We start from the raw sequence: 5,889 nt of genomic DNA, 5'->3' as shown, positions 1-5,889 counted from the left end.
TCACTTAACCCCAATTGCCTCACTAAAAAAAAAAAATACAATAAGGGCCTTAGCCACCTCTTGCCTCAGTGTATTTTTACTTGCTCAGCTACTTTCACTAACTCCGCCTGTACCCTTTCACTTTGTAAATTCCCCTGCTTCTAACTTTCCTCTCCTTACTGCCACTGCTGAACCCCTGTGTTTCTCTCTCACCGACCTTTCTGTCTGCTCTGTCAGTCTGCCCTCTGCTGCCTTTGCCACCCCTCTAATCTTGTCTGCCTCTCTTAATCTTGTCCTCCTTTTCCTCCTTGCTCCTAGTCCTGTGTTACTGTTCATCTCGTCCCCCAGTCTCTCTATCTCCAACCTTTCTCAGCCTCTCTCGTCCGCCCTTGTCCTCTCCGTCCTTGTCCACCCCACTGAGTCTAACCCCCAGGTCTATATATACCTTTTCTTCTCTCCACTCAAATCTCGGGGCTTCCTGCACCCCCACAGACCAAGCTAATCCTCCAGCCAGGGCTGAGGCTGGTGGGGGGGGGGTGTGCTCCAGCCTCACGTGTCTCAGCCCAGGCTATCCAGGATCTTTCGGATAGCTCTGCTCAGGTCAGAGGGAGCTGGGGGCTTCCCCCCCCCCCAGCTGTCTGACCTGGTGTCTTATACAGCCCACGGGGCTTTTGGGCTCAGCTGAAGCAGAGGGGGAGGGGCACCAGCCCCTCCCACACAGAAGAGACCCTGAGGGCCTAAGGCTTTCCAATCTCAGCCCAAAGGTAGGGTCCCCAAATCAAAATAAATTTCCACAGTAGCCGTCACTAAGCACAGAAATCATTATGGAGAAGAGGCCCACTTTCCTCATTACCACCACCACAAACTGCTGACTGACCGTTACCAATAGGCAGATAAGCACAGGAGCCCTGAGAATGAAAGCAACCCCTTTCCTAACCCTCCCTCCCCCCAACCCAGCACCAGTTCTCATTCCAGCCCAGCCCTCACAGTCATTGAGATGGTGGCTCCTGTGAAGAAGGGCCCATCATCATCCATGAACTATCAACCCACAGAGCAGGAAAGCCTTAATAAAGCAAAAAGGCACCCTGAGGGAGAGACAGGAGGCAGCATGTGCCAAGCAATCTGAATCACTTATACTTTGACTGCCATTTCCTTTCAGACCCTGATGGAGACAACCAAGGACCATGAACCCAAGAGCCTTTGTCATGTCAATGCTCCCAGCCCAGTGTCTGTAGCCATCATCCTGGAGGCAACCCCTGTGGAGATGCAGCTCTTGCCACAGCATCATGTATTGAAGACTCAGAAAAGAAAGGTTTTGCCACCAAAGTCCTTGGTAGTAATCCTAAATAAACATCTGAAACTGATCTTATCTTCTCAGTGGAAACGGCATTGAAGAAGTGTTGTCATCTGCTTTGTAGCTACACCCTAAAGACCATGGGACCTTTTTATCTGCTTGTAGCTAAAATTTTCTTATGTTATTCTCCTCCCCCCCCACCCCAACCTCCCACTAGAATGGGAACTTCTAGAGAGCAGGGTCTGGCTTACTTTTCTAGTTGTGACCATGTACTTTGTACAGATTAAGGCTTAATAGACACTTCATCCATCCATCCATCCATCCCATTAACTGAGGTGAGAAGGCAAATCACAACTTTACTACTTGGCACTGTAGACATATTATCTCCAATTCATATTTTTCTTGGAAGCTTTAGGCCCTGACGTTGACATCTTCCTCTGAGGGTGCACCTTGATCTTCCTTGTCACTAAAGAAACTTTCTATGATCCTCACCTTTCTCTGTTTGCTTATCTTGCCTTTCTTTTACTTGACTTTTAGCTCCTTAAAGTGGGGCACTATTTCCAGGCTGCAGTATCCCAAGCTTCAGATGTCCCAGGTGGTATGATTTAAGGAGGATCAGGTTCTTCACTCGCCTGGTCGTAGGTGACCCCAGACCAACTTGCTAATCAACCAGCTTTGTGTGTTGTGGTTGTCAGCTCCGACAAGCCTATGCCCCTCCCCCACTGGGTCCACTGCTACTCAAGCCTCCCTCCTGGTTCCCAGCAGGGGTGAAAAACCCAAGTTCTGCCTCAGCACCAGTATAGACCCCTGTAGTCTCCCTGCTGCCAAGGGCTCAGCCCTCTCACCAGACTGTGAGCTTAGTTCCAGTCGAGACTGAGACGCTTCAGCTGATTCAGAGGCTCTGGGAGTCTCCTTCTCTGGTGAGGCCTTCCTGGGACTGGATCTGTGTCAGGGTGACTGTGGGGTTGGGCTCCACTCCTGTATCAGCGCAGCAGCTCCCTCCTTCTGACCTTCCAAGCCGTTCTTGGTTAGAAGATGATTTTAGCACATTCTTCTGCTCCAGGCATTGTCCTATGGCATTATTTGGATGTTTTTTGGAGCGATTATCTGTAGACCTATTATCTCATTTGATCTCCACAACAATCCTTTGGGGAAATTGAAGCTCAGAAAAGTGATTTACTCAGAGGCATAGATCTGCTCTCTGAGATGGGATTTGAATATGGGTCTTTCTGACTATAAGACTACAAGTTCAGTGCCCTGCCCAGTATACCACACAACTGCTCTTGTGATCTTCTTGTGGTCTGCAGCAGGGTACCTTTTTCTAAATGCTTCCCATTTTTTTTTTTAAATGTATGAGGTATTTTATTTTTTCCATTACATGTAAAGATAGTAATGCTTCCCATTTTGAATGAAAAAGGTTCATAGGATTTGACAACTTCAAGCAAAAAACAAAGGAACCATGAACATTTTTGGAGGGGTCATCTCAGACTTGCTGCAATGCTTCTCTTTTTTTTTAATCATAAAAGTATTTTATTATTTTCCAGTTACATGTAAAGATAGTTTTCTACATTTGTTTTCATAGGATTTTTAGTTTCAAATTTTTTTCCCTTCCTCCCTCCCCTCTCCCCTCCCCAAGACAGAAAGCAGTCTTATATAGATTATATATGTACAATCACATTAAACATATTTCTGCATTAGTCATGTTGTGAAAGAAGAATTAGAGCACAAGGGAAAAACCTCAAAAAACAAAAAAACAAAAACAAAAGTCGAAGCAGTATGGTTCAATCTGCATTCAGAATCCACAGTTCTTTTTTCTGGATGTGGAGAACATTTTCTATCATGAGTTCTTTGGAATCATCTTGGATCGCAATGGTTCTTTTAAAAGGTACAGTTGGAAAAGGACCAATATGGTAGCATTCTACATAACTACACATGCATAACCTATATCTGATTACTTGCTGCTGCAGGGAGGGAGAAGGGGAGGGAGGGCAAGAGGGATAGAATTTGGAACTCAAAACTTTAAATAAAAATGTTTATTATCAAAAAAAGTATAGAGTCAGTCAAATATATATGTTTATATACATATATATAGTATAAGTGAATGTCAATTTATTATTTGCATGTAGGAAATGGCTGAAAGGAATATTGGAAGAATCTGAAAGTTTATTGATAGGGTACTCCCTCCATCAACAGAGCTGATAACTTTTCTCTAACTAATCAACATGGTCAAAAAAAACAGTCCCCCTGCAGGTAAGTGGTCATGAGACTAGGAATATCCATCACTCTTTGAGAACTTACGTCCTTTGAAACATTTATTTTATTTATTATTTTTTTTTTTTGCAGGGCAATGAGGGTTAAGTGGCTTGCCCAGGGTCACACAGTTAGTACGCGTCAAGTGTCTGAGACTGAATTTGAACTCAGGTCCTCCTAAATCCAGGGGCAGTGCTTTATCCACTGTGCCACCTAACTGCCCCTGCAACATCTTTTTTTTTTTTTTTTTAGCAATAAGAGAATAGAGTTAATGTTCTGCTGACATTTTTGAGTGACTTTATCAGCTCATGTAAACTTAATCAGCTCTGTGATGATTGAGGGCAGTCAGGTATTGCTGTGGATAGAGTACCAGGTCTGGGGTCAAGTAGACTCATCTTTTTAGTTCAAATCTGGCCTCAGACACTCACCAGCGACAACAATATATTTGGTAGACAAGGCATCCTTTGGAGCATGCTGACACTTCCTTGAGGGAGCATAGCACCCAATCATTACATGCCCCAACATTCAGAATGAGAAAAATATATTTGGTGCAGAAGAAATACAAGTCATAGCCCTTGAGGTTGAGGAACTCATGACAAACCAAACCTACTGATGGAGATTTAAAGGATATTGGAATAAAAATATTAGACCTGAGAAAGAATTGCTGAAATACAGTCTAGTAATATAAGGATTTAAATTTTCTGCATCCTGTCACATCTATGAAAAAATCAGTACTTATAAGATGTTATTTGTGTCTCCCTGTATGGAGCAAACTGCCTCAGTTTACCCAAATAACTCGAGGAGACCACCAAGTCAAGCAGAGACAGATTTATTACATCCTCATGAGGACGGGCAAAACCCAATTACACATTGAAGTCTTGCAAAGATATGCCCAATCCTCTAGGTTTTTATAGTAATCTTGAAAAGGATTGTCCCCACGTACACCTAGGGTGGATGAGCTCACAATCTAACATCCAATCCTGTCTCATCCAAGGTGCGTGTTCAGCTCGTGATCAATGTATGGAGACATGCATACGTGTTCCAGGAGCAAGGGGGAAAAGGGGAGGGGGAACAAGGTCAAACCAAAGGAAAAGGAAACAGGGGAGTGAGAGTCAGATGTTTCAAATCTCACAGTTCCCACTGACTCCCCTCTCCAGGCCCCTGTCTCTAAAGATAAGGATGACAGGGTTAAAATTTATCTTCGGCTATGTTGGGAAGTCAAAGAAATAATTGGCAATTAAACTTAACAGAGACAGTGAGAATTTGACAAGCAATAAACTTCTAAACTAACTATATTGGGTTAGGGCTGGGTACCTTCCAGACCCCATCCTCAGAGTTTAATCTGACTCAAATCCATAATCATATCATACATCCCCAACACTGGTGTCAAAAAGAAGTTACACTTTATATCATGAGCAGGTCAAAGGTGAATGTGTTTATGATTAATATGGTAGTGTTTTACATAATCATACATGTATAACCCATATCTGCTTGCTTATTGCCTCAGGGAGGGGAGAGGAGAGGGGAGGGGAGGGAAAGAGGGATAAAAATTGGAACTCAAAACTATGAGTAAAATCTTTGGGGTTAAGTGACTTGCCCAGGGTCACACAGGTAGTAAGTGTTAAGTGTCTGAGGCCAGATTTGAACTCAGGTACTCCTGACTCCAGGGCCGGTGCTCTATCCACTGTGCCACCTAGCTACCCCCATTTTTTTTTTTTTAAAGGTGAATGTATTTTGTGAGTGAAGATCAAGAACTAGTACACTGAGAGGGGGATTGAGAAAAATAGCCAAGGCAAGGCATTCCATATCCAGATTAGAGGTAGAGAATTACTGATATGAAGCAGACTGGTAATTCTAAAAAGACCTTCTGGAGGAGATGGGATTTCAGAAGCTTCATCTTAATCTCATTAATAACTAAATGCTCACATTTATATAAAATGGAGCTACCTGGGAATCAGGAGGACCTAAGTTCAAATCTGACCTCAGACACATACTGGCTATGTGACCCTGGGCAAGTCACTTGACCCTGACTGCCTCCAAATAAAATAAAATAAAATAAAAATAAATAAAATGGAGTTAGATCTTTCTTGCACCACTTAATCTGGAGAAAGGATATATGTTTGGCAAGAAGGATTCAGGAACAAGCTCATTTGGCTGCTTTTTGGGGTGCTTTTTACGAGTCTCAAGTTGTCTGGTCTGGAGGGTGAGGCAGTGGGGAGGGGATGACCATTTAGGTCCATCAATTCTGAACAGTTAGGACACTGTTATTAAAAAAACTAAAAAAAAAAACAACCAGGAAGTAGAGGATTGCTGACCAGTTGAATCATGAAATGAAAGTGAAATCACTTTGCTTCCTCTTTATGTAG

The sequence above is a fragment of the Dromiciops gliroides genome, chromosome 4, assembly GCF_019393635.1.
Source record: "Dromiciops gliroides isolate mDroGli1 chromosome 4, mDroGli1.pri, whole genome shotgun sequence".
Lineage (NCBI taxonomy): Eukaryota > Metazoa > Chordata > Mammalia > Microbiotheria > Microbiotheriidae > Dromiciops > Dromiciops gliroides.
Note: the sequence above shows the minus strand (reverse complement) of the source record.